The sequence below is a fragment of the Erythrolamprus reginae genome, chromosome 4 (genome assembly GCF_031021105.1).
Source record: "Erythrolamprus reginae isolate rEryReg1 chromosome 4, rEryReg1.hap1, whole genome shotgun sequence".
In the NCBI taxonomy this organism is placed as follows: domain Eukaryota; kingdom Metazoa; phylum Chordata; class Lepidosauria; order Squamata; family Dipsadidae; genus Erythrolamprus; species Erythrolamprus reginae.
This window is the reverse complement of record NC_091953.1, coordinates 23,423,151-23,438,107: the sequence shown is the minus strand read 5'-3', so window position 1 is coordinate 23,438,107 and position 14,957 is coordinate 23,423,151. Positions and strand designations below refer to the sequence as shown.

At 37.8% G+C, this 14,957-nt stretch overlaps 1 protein-coding gene across 2 annotated transcripts in view; it reads right to left on the bottom strand.

Moving 5' to 3' along the window:
• TNFRSF19 (TNF receptor superfamily member 19) overlaps window positions 1-14,957 on the bottom strand; it is a 144,239-nt gene that overhangs the window by 43,600 nt on the left and 85,682 nt on the right. Inside the window, exon 1 of one of the 2 annotated variants that reach the window (XM_070749781.1) lies at window positions 9,909-9,987. The exons of the other annotated variant lie outside the window; for it this stretch is intronic. The gene's annotated coding sequence lies outside the window, so the exon portion shown is untranslated. Of the gene's footprint in view, window positions 1-9,908; window positions 9,988-14,957 lie in introns of those variants that run through there. 2 annotated transcript variants of the gene reach the window in all.

Here is a 14,957-nt window from a genome sequence, read left to right as displayed (position 1 = left end):
ATCCATCCATCCACCCACCCACCCACCCACCCACCCACCTATCCATTCAAAACTTTCTTTCTTTCTTTCTTTCTTTCTCCATTTATGTATCTATCTATCTATCCATCCATCCATCCATCCATCCATCCATCCATCCACCCACCGATACGTTTTATGCTTAAGACCTTCCACCATTCTTGTAGCCCGTCTTTGGACCCGTTCAAGATACTGACAAAATTGAATGGGTCCAAAGACGGGCTACAAGAATGGTGGAAGGTCTTAAGCATAAAACGTATCAGGAAAGACTTCATGAACTCAATCTGTATAGTCTGGAGGACAGAAGGAAAAGGGGGGACATGATCGAAACATTTAAATACAGTATATTAAAGGGTTAAATAAGGTCCAAGAGGGAAGTGTTTTTAATAGGAAAGTGAACACAAGGACAAGGGGACACAATCTGAAGTTAGTTGGGGGGAAGATCAAAAGCAACATGAGAAAATATTATTTTACTGAAAGAGTAGTAGATCCTTGGAACAAACTTCCAGCAGACGTGGTTGGTAAATCCACAGTAACTGAAATTAAACATGCCTGGGATAAACATATATCCATTGTAAGATAGAATACAGAAAATAGTATAAGGGCAGACTAGATGGACCATGAGGTCTTTTTCTGCCGTCAGACTTCTATGTTTCTATGAACATAAAAAAAATCTCTTGATAATTTCATATACAGATATTCTCCCAGTGATATTCTTTAGAATTTGAGAAAGTTCTCGTTTAATATTATTATTTTAATATATATATCTCCCTCCCTCCCTCTCTCTCTTTCACCCCTCACACACATCAAAACAATTTAGCATTGCGGTACATTGTTGTAGCATGTTTTCAATTATCCCAGTTAAACCTATACTTCTCATATTTTCTGGAGCTTTTCTCATTCAAGTATTCACCATTTCTGACTATTCCTATCCTTTGAGCTCAGGCAAGATGGACAGATATTGCTGTTACATTTTTCTCTAGTGATGTTTTTTTAAAAGCTTATAATTTATGACCATCAAAAATGTGAACTAGGATATCCTAATTGTGCCCAGATGAAAAATACTTTATCTTCTTAAAATAGGCTGCTGACATGAATGCTTGAGTGTGAAAGGAGAAACACGTATAAAGACTTTGAACTCAGTGCAACTCAATGAAAACAATACTTGAACTGAACAATTGCGTTGGAGTCACTTTACTTTTTAATTCTGACTATTTATGTTTCATTCTGAGCATCTTGGACAAAATAGTGGTTTTATTCAAGAATAAGAGGTCATATTTTTTTAAAAAAATAAGACATTAGATATCAGTTATAATTTTGTAGACAACATTAAGCAAAGATATGAATCAATTTAGGAAATGCCAATGACACAGACTAATTACACTGTTATTTCAGATAAATAATCCCTCTTTTCAAGAATTGTTAAAGGTTATTACTATGAGGTGCTTCTCAACTTTTCTAATGATGTGACCCCTTGATACAGTTCTTCATGTTGTTGTGACCCCCCAAACATAAGTTTAGTGCCAATTCTCCCAACAGAGCTTTAAGCTGATTGGCAGGAAGGTCAGAGAGACACCCCCACTGTAAACATCTGATTGGTTGGATTGTAAAAATAGGTTCCAAGGTGCCAGAATATAAGTTTTAGTTCCTAACACCATGGGGAATTTGTCTTTTCCCATGGTCTTAGGCGACCCCTGTGAAATGGTCGTTCGACCCCACAAAGGAGTCCTGATCCAGGTTAAGAATCACTGATGTAGCATATACAGAATATAGCTACCATGAGAGCTGCTAAAGAATTTGCTTTTATAGGTACAGTGGTACCTCTACGTCTACTTATGAATTTTTCTAGATAAGAATTGGGTATTCAATATTTTTTTGCCTCTTCTCAAGAACCATTTTCCACTTATAAACCCGACCCTCCAAAACTGTAACCGGAAAAGGCAGGGAGAAGCCTCCATGGGGCCTCTCTAGGAGGAGAAGGAGAAGGAACAGGGCCAGAAAAGGCAGGGAGAAGCCTCCATGGGGCCTCTCTAGGAATCTCCTGGTAGGAAACAGAGCCTCCATCCTCCCTGTGGTTTCCCCAATCGCACACATTATTTGCTTTTACATTGATTCCTATGGGAAAAATTGCTTCTTCTTACAAACTTTTCTATTTAAGAACCTGGTCATGGAAGTTTGTAAGTAGAGGTACCACTGAAATTCTTGATTTACAGCCATTCATTTTAGTGACCATTTGAAGTTACAACACATTGAAAAAAGTAACTTACAGCCAATGTCCCCACATTGTTTTTTGACATTTATCCTGAAGTTTAGAAACCAAGGAGTTTTGATTTCTGAGAATCAAACCAGATATTCTTAATACCACAAAAGACTTACTAGCATTACCTAACTGATGATATCCCAGTATATTTTGGAAGAATACCATTAATGACCATTTTTATATATTGTCTATTATTATTATTATTATTATTATTATTATTATTATTAATTAGATTTGTATGCCGCCCCTTTCCGTAGATTCGGGGTGGCTCACAGTAATAATAAGAACAATATACGGTAACAAATCTAATAATTAAAAAACTAAAAAAAACCTTATTTAAAATAAAACATACACTCAAACAAACCATGCATAAAATATATAGGCCTGGGGAGATGTCTCAATTCCCCCATGCCTGATGGCAGAGGTGGGTCTTAAGAAGTTTACAAAAGGCAAGGAGGGTGGGTGCAATCCTAATCTCTGGGGGGAGCTGGTTCCAAAGGGCCGGGGCCGCCACAGAGAAGGTTCTTCCCCTGGGTCCCGCCCGCCAGCCGACATTGTTCAGTCGACGGGACCCAGAGAAGGCCAAATCTGTAGGACGTAACTGGTCGCTGGGATTCCTTCAACTTATTCATTAATTTCAATCACTTGTTGAAAAGTAAAATCTATGTACTGTATTTGGGAAGTTAACTGAAGCAACCCTTACGATATTGTAGAAATATCTACCCTAACTTGATAACTGGAACGGATCTGCACATATATGAGCAACAGATGCTTATATAGTACAAGAGCAACATTAACTTTCTATATTAGTATTCTCCCAAATATATTATGGTATTATATTGGATGGTTTCTTTGTAGAAAGAAATTGATGATTGCTTAACTCTGAGCAATATGTTTCTATGCATCTCTTGATGAAAGCTTTGTTGCTGGAATGATTTACTGACTGAGCGAGTGAGTGAATGGATGTTTATATAGTAGAAGACTAAAGCAGCTTAACACAAGTATTACTAAATTGTAAACGACTCAAGACTCCTTAAACTTTAAAGCATTGCGTTTTTTTGAATGGCAGAAGGTTGCAGTTTTTAAATCATTTGTTATAAACATTGTAGCAACAGAAAAGAAAGCTATACAGATAGTCCTCAAGTTACAGCGGTTCATTTAGCGATGGTTCAAAGTTACAACGGCACTGAAAAAGGTGAGCTACGACCGTTCCTCGCACTTACGACGGTTGTGGCATCAAAATGTGATCAGAATTTGGATGCTTGGCAACTGGTTCATATTTATGACAGTTGCAATGTACGGAGGGGAGAGGAGACACGCGATCAGCCTTTGTGACCTTTTGGCAAACAAAGTTACTGAAGAAGTCAAATTCACTTAGAAACATAGAAGATTGACGGCAGAAAAAGACCTCATGGTCCATCTATTCTGCCCTTATAGTATTTCCTATATTTTATCTTAGGATGGATATTATTGTTATTGTTGTTGTTTGTTTGTTAGATTTGTATTCTCTGAAAACTCGGGGCGGCTCACAGAATAAATATAAAAACAAAGCGTACAAAACAAATCTAATACAGTGATACCTCGTCTTACGAACCCGTTGTCATACGAACTTTTCGAGATACGAACCCGGGGTTTAAGCCATTGGAGCCTGGGGAGGGCAAAACATGAGCCTACTGGGCCCACCAGAAGTTGGGAAACAGGCTGTTTTCAGCCTCCAGAGGGAGTCGGGGGGAAGCTGCTTTCACTTTCCCCAGGGATTGAATTATGGGTGTGGACACTTGCGCATGTGCAATAGCGCATGTGCACGCTCTTTCAGCACCCGAGGAAAAAAAGGTTCGCCATCACTGATCTAGCATATGTTGGCAATTTGATCTCTAGTTCCTCTGCCTCTTTTAAATCCTGCCTGTACTTCTGGTAGTTTTCATTCCACATACTACTTCTCAACTTTTCTAATGACGTGACCCCTTGATACAGTTCTTCATGTTGTTGTGACCCCCCAAACATAAGTTTAGTGCCAATTCTCCCAACAGAGCTTTAAGCTGATTGGCAGGAAGGTCAGAGGGACACCCCCACTGTAAACATCTGATTGGTTGGATTGTAAAAATAAGTTCCAAGGTGCCAGAATATAAGTTTTAGTTCCTAACACCATGGGGAATTTGTCTTTTCCCATGGTCTTAGGCGACCCCTGTGAAATGGTCGTTCGACCCCACAAAGGAGTCCTGATCCAGGTTAAGAATCACTGATGTAGCATATACAGAATATAGCTACCATGAGAGCTGCTAAAGAATTTGCTTTTATAGGTACAGTGGTACCTCTACGTCTACTTATGAATTTTTCTAGATAAGAATTGGGTATTCAATATTTTTTTGCCTCTTCTCAAGAACCATTTTCCACTTATAAACCCGACCCTCCAAAACTGTAACCTTGCTTGTAGGATTTTCAGCACAACTTCGCTAGCATGTGAAATGAGTGCAATATTTATTTAGAGAATAACTAATATTATTAGTTGTTAATTTAATATTATTAAATTAAGAAAATAATAAAAGGATTAAAATATGGTGTGCATATGCTCTGGTATTTGCCCAAGGCAAATGTAATGGTTTACATTACTTTATTTGAAGAATTAATTAATTGGACGGAATATTAATTACAGTTGAACTTAGGCATAGCAAGTCCATGCTTGATTTTTAATATCCTCAGAAATGCTATCTTAGTTCATAAGAAAATGAAGCCTTCACTGATATGGCTAGCGATTCTTTTCGTTCAATCAATTAAAAAGTAATTTTTTACATACAGCACATTTTGTTAGCCCAGATATACCACATCTTTTGAAGGTTTTATGTAATTGCAATTACAGCTATTGATGCAATTGTAGCTCTCATAACAGAGTTATAAATGCTATAGATTTGCAAAAATTGAATAACCAAATTATTTACCTCTACAACACCATTGATCTTATCTCTCGGTTCCATCCATCCACGACTTTCCTGGTCTCTCCCTTCCTTTCAGTTACATTCTGTCTTCTTTATATATTTGTTTTCTGACTCAGGTCTCATTCATTCTCTTTATAAAACCAAATCATTTCAATGTACTTTTTTTATCATGATCACTAACTTTTGTATTTCAGCCACTTTCATACTTCACTCATTCATCCTTGATCCCCTCTCTTCTTCTTATATTATATACAGTGGTCCCTCGCTATATCGCGCGTCACCTACTGTGGCTTCACTTCATCGCGGGTTTTCAAGAAATATTAATGAGAAAAATCATTCACGGATCTTTGCTGGTTCGCGGGTTTCTGAGGAAGTCGATTGGCAGATTTAAACAGCCCACGGAACTCGATCGGCAGGTTTTTCAAAAAAAATATATCTAAAATTGTAAATACTGTATTTAAATACTGTATCTAAAATAAATACTTTGTGGGAAGGGTTTATAAACACTTAAAACAATGAAAACTTACCAAACAATTACAATATAAATACTTAAATAAGTACTATCAGTCGATAAATTCCCCATCGCAGATTTCACCTATCGCGGCCGGGTCTGGAACGTAACACCAGCAATAGGTGAGGTCTTACTGTACATTTTTAAATAGCCCCTTTCACTTTGCATTCCACATAATTTTAGGATTCTCCTGATATACTCAGCTCTCGCTTTGACTTCGTAAATCTCAGAGTCATCAGTCCAGATGGATTTTTAATGTTAAAAGGCCTTTATATATAAAATCATGTGGAATGCAAAGTTAAACAGGGGATAAACACACACACACACACTGAAGGGATGCAATTTCTTTTACTGCCAGACCATAGGCATGGCTTATTTTGTGGGTGTGGCTTGTCTGTCATGTGACCAGGTGGGAGTGGCTTGATGATCCTGTGACCAGGGTGGCTTAAAGGTCATGTGACTGGTTTAAAGGTGGCCAATTTGACGTCACTCACGTGAAGGGTTTGGGTTAGGGTGCCTGGCCTCTCCTCGCCTCAAAGAGATACAATTTTCCTATCTATTTACTATTACTGAATATCCAAAATATACTATTTAATTCTATGTATATACATGCAATACATGTACATAGAAATTACACACAGACACACAAAAATATACATTATCTACTGTACAAACTGTATGTGTATGTACACACATGCACGCACAGCTCTTCTAAAATTATACACATTCAACTTATCCAGAGCCCAGAAGGGAAAAAAAGAAAACAATTCAAAATTTTTCTACCAGTTCTGCATACCTGACCATACTCATTGTAGCTCATTACTGTATGCATGTATATAAGTTACACTTATAGATTATAGTTGTCGGCTATAAAAAGCTTATCTGCCTTGCAATATGGCCCCTGGTAGGGCCAAGAGGCAAAAAGGAAGCTGTGACGGTCCTTCAATATATCAGGGTGACTCAACAAAAAAATCACACAACCGTTCCCTGGTACAAGCTGATACAAGAGATGAGCCTGTAGTCTAATGGCTAAAGAGTTTCAAGTTTCAAGTTTTATTGGATTTATATGCCGCCCCTCTCCGAAAACTCGGGGCGGCTAACAACAATCATGAAAATATACAATAAAATCCAATACTAAAAGCAAATTAAAACCCCTTAATATATAAAAACCAAACATACATACAAACATACCATGTATACAGTTGTAACAGCCTAGGGGGAGAAAAAAGTCTTATTTTGAGGCTCCAGGTTCAAATCCCAGTAAGGGTGTGGCTACCTGATGAACGCAAATAAGCCCAAAATAGATCTATAGTAGTCTTCCTTCCTTTTAATTATCAGCAAAATATGTTACACAGACACACACATATGTACGTAACCTATTTTTGCTGAATTGAAAATGAAGACAGAAAAAACGTGTGTGTGTGTGTGTATATATACACACACACATATATACACACACACACAAACACACCACCAGCATTATGCAAACATACTGTATACTGTATTGCTAATTGTAGCCAAAAGCAGGAAAAGCTGATTTAATAAATAGATAAGTGGACTGAACTTGAATTAGTAGAGCAAAGCTAGTTTAGATGAAAGTTGATAATTCAGAGCAAATCCAATTAGGCACGATGTCTGTATCTTTAAATTATGGCAATTAAAAAGAATATGGTTTTAGAGGAATTTTAATCCTTCTGCAAGGGATTAAACATACCAAAGAAGCTACTACAGCATATGTAACTGATTGTACTTTTTAAATGATCCCAAATTATCAGCGTAAGAGTGGCTCCAGATTTTGTTGAAAGTGAACATAAATTAGAGCCACTCCTTGCCCTGACCATTTGTCTAGGATGAGGTGGATATGGTTACAAGCATAAAGATATGCTTGAGTTTTAAGAGTGAGGCATATGGTATGGATTTAAGTGTTAAATAAAAAGAAAAAGATTTATTTTTAATGACTAATTTTATCTTGGGACTTTCCCACAAATATGATGTTAAATGTGAAATAGTTTACTATATCCGATGAATGTAATTTTACTATTGATCTGCTAGAAGTTTTCATGTGCTCATAAAACCAGTAAGAAATTTTATATTTTCTTATTAAGAAAACAACAAATGTTCCTCAGGATATTTGCTTACTACTATGAGTCAGAGGTCTCATAGTTAATGGCTATGCATCTCACAAAATATGATGATGTTGATCTCACATTGAGAGGCTGGATTTTGAAACAAAATCTGAAACCCTTTAACAGATGTTCATCACTAAAACATGTTAAGAGCAGTTAATCCTCAGTTAACATGTTCTGAGTATTAGCTGCTTAAACAAATCTTGTTTTCATTTGGTTTTTAACAGATTACAATTTCAATGTTTGGCCATGTTAAAAACTGGGATTTGTTCAAAAGGCATTTTTTTTAATCTTCTTTTTTAAAAACAATGTCAGTACTGTATATTTTTATGTAGAGGTCTAAAGAATCTAATTAGGAAATGAACAAAAAGTCTGTATTACATTTTGCACAATTTAGTAAATTTTTTTGAAAGATATACAGTGGGACTTATCATCTAAGTAAATGTGTATAGAATTGTACTGATCATAAAATGAATGAATATATATATGTATATGTATATGCATATGCATATGTATGTATGTATGTATGTATGTATGTATGTATGTGTGTATGTGTATGTGTATGTGTATGTGTATATGTATGTATGTATGTATGTATGTATGTATATATATATATGAAAAAAATGAAGGGAACACTTAAACAACACAATATAATTCCAAGTAAATCAAACTTCTGTGAAATCAAACTGTCCACTTTGGAAGCAACACTGACAATAAATTTCACATGTTGTCAACACATATTTCATTCATTCAGATCTAGGATGCGTTGTTTGAGTGTTTCCTTTGTGTGTGTGTGTGTGTGTATGAATTAAAATAACCATTACTGTATATGTATTTCACTCTAGATATTTTCACAGCTTCTAGTGTTCAGAGGAAAACTGTTGTGTACTCATATTGCACGTGTATGAAAACTTTTCTCCCTTGAGTTTAGCATCTGCAACCCCTAGAAATACAAGGGGCAATTCTGCCCGTTATCATTTCTAACTCAGGAGCACACTAGATTTGGACAGGAGCCAGAGGTAGAGGTTACTTACTATCCTAAACATATTAACTAGTGAATCAATGAATCAAACCCAGTAGAACTTACTTCATGCTATACACACTTAACATTGCAGTGATGGAGTAACAAACAGTGCATTTTCTGGTCTAGTTTACACGCTAGTTCATTGCCTTCACCGAGGCAAGCAATTCAATTGTAAACACATTTCAACTGATTCCTAATTTGTATGTAACTAGCAGTGGGTTGCAAGTTACAGACTACGATTCTCCAAGTTTTTAAACCCAACACAAATCATTTATTTGGAAGAGGTTGCATTTAAATGGGGGCAGTTTTTGTACTTATTAAATAAATCTGACCACACATTAAAGCCACACATTTCTGATTATTATTACTTAAACAAAGACTTCTGATTGTACCGAGTGCTAAAAATGCTGCAATTGTTATTATTTTCTGAGAACAATTCATTTTTATTCTAATATTACTCCGTAGAGTCTAGAATATAAACCAAAATGTTCCCAGAATGTTTCCTAGGAACGCGGTCGATTCAAATAACCTAATTTTCCTTTCCAACCGCTAGCAAAATAAACAAACCCCAAACCAGATAGCGTTCAATGGATGACAAATTTTAAACGTAATAATAATAATGATATAGTTCTGTACCTGATTATCCTGATGCCCATCCAACAGCCACACTTCCTGCAAACTGAACTTTACTCCGCCAGAGCTTCTATATTAAACACCTTCATCTTTTTCCATTTTTAAAAAAAATGTATGTCAGTACAAGCCCAGGCAAACTTTAAATCCAGGAAAATAAAATTAAACACACACATCAAAGGCAGACAAGCAGAGAGGCCAAATGCCTGTAATCTGATCAGTGATCTGTTGCCGTACATCAAAGGCTGTGCTTTGGAGGAAAGAGAGAGAGAGAGAGGGAGGGAGGGAAGGAAGGAAGGAGAGAGGGAGGGAGGGAGATTGCTTTCTTCTTTAGCAGCTAATAATACCGCGGCTTCCTCTTTTTCTTACATACATTTAATAAAAAACATATAAGTGTAGGTCAACTTACGCTCCTTCCTTTTTTCCTTGGGAAGGGAAAAATCCGTCTTTCTTGAATTTGAATAGCTGGGTCTAATAACCCGATCTTTTCTTCTTTTCTTCCCTTTCCCTTTTTTTTTTGTTCTCAAGCTGTGCTCCTCACGGATTGTGTGTTGGAAGTTTTCCCCAGTGCCAGCGGGTTCCGCTTAATGCCTTTCATCTTGCTGAACTGATCCCATGACATCATTCAATGCTGTGGGACTGGTTAGAGAACTATAATACAGCCTGTGGGGAAACACAGCTGAACTGCAGTAAGAGTCGGTGTGGTTTTTAATCGAGTTAGCTGTTGTAAACAGGGCAAGGGAGAACTTTCTGTTGTTTGGGGATTTTCAAACGAATTTGCAAAAGAGTTGGTCCATTTTGAATGCCCTTGTAAGATGGTGTTGTCTGTTCAACAGAATATACTAATGCAACCAACAACAACAACAGAGTTGGAAGGGACCTTGGAGAACTTCTAGTCCAAATTATTATTATTATTATTATTATTATTATTATTATTATTATTATTATTATTATTATTATTATGTCAGTACAACACAGCAAACGAGATCACTATGCTGGATTTCGTATTTCATCACCAGTCGGGCGCTTCCCAAGCACCTAGGACTGCATGATGTAGCGGCGAATTATGTTTGCCGATCCCAGTAAAGCCGCCTTTTGCAATTGACAGATGGAGATTTTGTCAATTCCGATGGTTTTCAAATGTCCGCTGAGATCCTTTGGTACTGCGCCCAGCGTGCCAAGTACCACTGGGACCACTTTCACTGGCTTATGCCAGAGTCGTTGCAGCTCAATTTTTAGATCTTTGTATTTCACTAATTTCTCTAGCTGCTTCTCCTCAATCCTGCTGTCTCCTGGGATTGCGATGTCGATGATCCATACTTTCTTTTTCTCCACGATCACAATGTCTGGTGTGTTATGCTTCAGAATTCGGTCAGTCTGAAGTCGGAAGTCCCACAGTAGTTTTGCTATTATTATTATTGTTGTTGTTATTATTATTATTATTATTATTATTATTATTATTATTATTATTATTATTTAGACTCGGAGGGGCTCACAACAGCAAAGCCCAGTACAAATCCAATGATTAAAAAACAGTTAAAACCCTTAATATAAAAACAGTCATACACCCCAAACAAACCATACATAAAACGGAACGGCCAGGGGGAATCAATTTCCCCATGCCTGGCGGCAGAGGTGGGTTTTTAGGAGTTTGCGAAAGGCAAGGAGGGTGGGGGCAGTCCTGATCTCCAGGGAGAGTTGATTCCAGAGGGTCGGGGCCACCACAGAGAAGGCTCTTCCCCTGGGTCCTGCCAGACGACATTGTTTCATCGATGGGACCCGGAGAAGGCCAACTCTGTGGGACCTAATCAGTCGCTGGGATTCATGTGGCAGAAGGCAGTCCCGAAGGTAGATAGATAGATAGATGGATGGAGAGCGAGAGAGAGAGAGAGAGAGAGAAATCCCTGCTTAGGCAGGAAACCCTACACTACTTCAGACAGATGGTTATCCAACATCTGCTTAAAAACTTTCAGTGTTGGGGCATTCACAACTTCTGAAGGCAAGCTGTTCCCCTGGTCAACCATTCTGACTGTCAGGAATTTTCTCCTTAGTTGTAAGTTACTTCTCTCATTGTTTAGTTTCCACCTATTGCTTCTACCCTCAGGTGCTTTGGAGAATAGGTTGACTCCTTTTTTGTGGCAACCCCTGAGATACTGGAAGACTGCTATCATGTCTCCTCTAGTTATGCCCAGTTCCTGCAACTGTTCTTCATATGTTTAAGTCTCCAGTCCCCTAATCATCTTTGATGCTCTTCTCTGCACTTTTTCTAGACTTACAATTCTTGGTTTAGAAAGCTTAAAACTACATCACCTCAAACACGACCTAGGCATAGCCCATAAAATAATCTGCTACAACGTCCTTCCTGTCAACGATTGTTTCAGCTTCAACCACAATAACACACGAGCACACAACAGATACAAACTTAAAGTAAACCACTCTGAACTCAACTGCAAGAAATACGACTTTAGTAACCAAGTAGTTGATGCATGGAACTCACTACCAGACTCTGTAGTATCATCTCCTAACCCCCAAAACTTTACCCTTAGATTATCCACTGTTGACCTCTCCCGATTCCTAAGAGGTCAGTAAGGGGCGTGCATAAGTGCACCAGAATGCCTTCCATCCCCTGTCCTAATATTTCACTACTAAGTAAGGGCATTAACTGATATGAGTGTTTTTAATTAAGGGTTTTTAATTGTTTTTAATCATTGGATTTGTACTGTGCTTTGCTGTTGTGAGCCGCTCCGAGTCTTCGGAGAGGGGCGGCATACAAACTTAATAAATAATAATAATAAAATAATAATGGTGTGTGACTTCCATACGGATTTCCCACTCCAAAAAGGATAAACTTGTCAGAGATTTGCAACAGCTGCCAAAAAAAATACTACTGCAACCAGCAAAATAATTCTTTTAAGAAACGAACAAAACACCTATATAATTGCCCACCCTTAACTCCAGCATTTGCAAGACTTTTATAACTATCTTTATAAAACTTCAGATAGTTACGCTTCTTTCAATTCGGTTGGAGGATTTTGTTCAGAGCCAGTCTTGCAAAACCCAGTTCTATGCAGTGCCCGTCTTGCTGATTTGTGGCAAGGAAACCTGATCTGGCTACTGGTTTATTTTCTCTCCTTCAAGCTTTATTGCGTTTGGGGAAACACACTCCGCCGTGTTTGTCTTGGCACTTCTGCCAAGTGTGGTTTGGAATGGAATGTTTGCTTTTGGTTCTTCCTTTGGTGATGCCCAAATGGCCTTTGCACAAAGGACAGCGTCTGGATATGAAAGTACTCATTTTGGCCATCGAGTAATAAGCATAAGGACAGGAAGCATGCGATATCTTTGTCTGTAGCCATTCTAAGCTCCACCTTTGCAAGAATTTTTTTTCCCCAAAAGTCCATTCTTGGAGTAGGAAATCACATGAGCCACAAATCTCTTTGCATATTGAAGTGTGAGGATCGACCCTTCTTGTTGTGATTCAGCCTGAGGCTGCTCAGGGACCAGCTGTGTCTCTGCTGGTTCCATGCCCGGAGGAGGATGACAGCGCAGAGGAGGGGGCTGAACAGTCGGACGGGGGAGAGGAAAATAAGGAATGGGATGAAGGAGAACAGCATGAGAGCCCCGGGGGGGGGGGCCTCTCCCCAGCCAGTAGCTTGGAGTCATTAGGTGATGACGCACAAGCTGTCATTGACATGAGACAGTGACGTTCAGAGCAACGAAAGGAGCAGTTAAAGAGATATTTTCACCATTGAAGTAGAAACAGCTGGGTTTGGGTGTGGTCCTCATCAGCAGGGTTTAAAAGGCAGGCAAGCCCTTTAAGCCATGTGGAGTGTTATCAGCTTGGCGTGGCGTTATCCTGTCTTGTTTCTCGGCGTCTCTGTTCCTGGCTTGTGGCCCAGCAGCTTTGGAAGATCCGTGGGAGGTATAGGTCTGCTATCTACAGCCTTGGCTTGGCAGCAAGAATTCTGTATTGCTGCATGGACTTTTGGCCTTCGTGAATATATCTGAAGATATATTCACGTTTGTAAGGACATTTTCCTGTTTGTAAGGACATTTTCTGTTACCTGAGTTTTTCTTGAATTTTATAAAACTGCCTTTGCCTTTTACCAGTGTGTCTGGCTTCTCCTTTTGGGTTGGTATTGGCTTCTGGAGTGACCCAGACAGAACACTTCTTAAGACGTTTTGAATTATCAGTTGAACATTATTTATGATTCTGTCTGTCTGCTGGATTTATATATTTTTATTTATTTATTAAACACATTTTTGTGGCCAATCAACTCGCACATGGGGACTTCGGGCAGCTTACAACATTAAAAATTCACAATGTAAGAACCCATAATCCCCAACCCCTGGTGGTGGCAACCACACAATCATAACAGAGACTTGATTGGCTCTACTGGTATATTCACCTGGACTTCCTGTCTCACTGAGAGAGCCATGTCTTCTGTAAAAATATCAATGTTGAGTCCAATCTTATCCCCCATGGCAAGGGTCTCCAACCTTGACAACTTTAAGCCTGGTGGACTTCAACTCCCAGAATTCCCTCCCAGAATTCCTCCCAGCTTTGCTGGTTGGGGTATTCTGGGAGTTGAAGTCCACCAGGCTTAAAGTTGCCAAGGTTGGAAACCCTTGTCCCAGTTGATAGTATTCTGAAGGGAGTAAGCTATTACGGGAAAGGTCTTTCTGAATAGATGGGACTTGCAACATATCTTTCTTTTTTGCTCTGGTGGGTTGGGTAGATGCAACTGGGGAAGGCCGTCCTTCCAATATTTATTTATTTATTAATTTATTAATTTATTATTATTTATTATTTATTATTTATTATTTATTATTTATTATTTATTATTTATTATTTATTATTTATTATTTATTATTTATTATTTATTATTTATTATTTATTATTTATTATTTATTATTTATTATTTATTATTTATTATTTATTATTTATTATTTATTATTTATTATTTATTATTTATTATTTATTATTTATTATTTATTATTTATTATTTATTATTTATTATTTATTATTTATTATTTATTATTTATTATTTATTAGTCCAATACACAAATACATAGGAAGAAAAATAGACATGTAGTAATATATATAAGGGTAAAAGTGAACTTAGAGGAGAGGATATATGAAAGAAAGAGAATATAAATGATAAGTGAGAGAAAGAAAAGACAATTGGACAGGGGACGAAAGGCACACCAGTGCACTTATGTACGCCCCTTACTGGCCTCTTAGCAACCTGGAGAGGTCAATCGTGGAGAGTCTAAGGGAGAAATGTTGGGGGTTAGGGGTTGACACAAATGAGTCCGGTAATGAGTTCCATGCTTCAATAACTCGATTGTTGAAATCATATTTTTTACGATCAAGTTTGGAGCGGTTCGTATTAAGTTTGAATATGTTGCGTGCTCTTGTGTTGTTGCGGTTGAAGCTGAAGTAGTCATTGACCGGTAG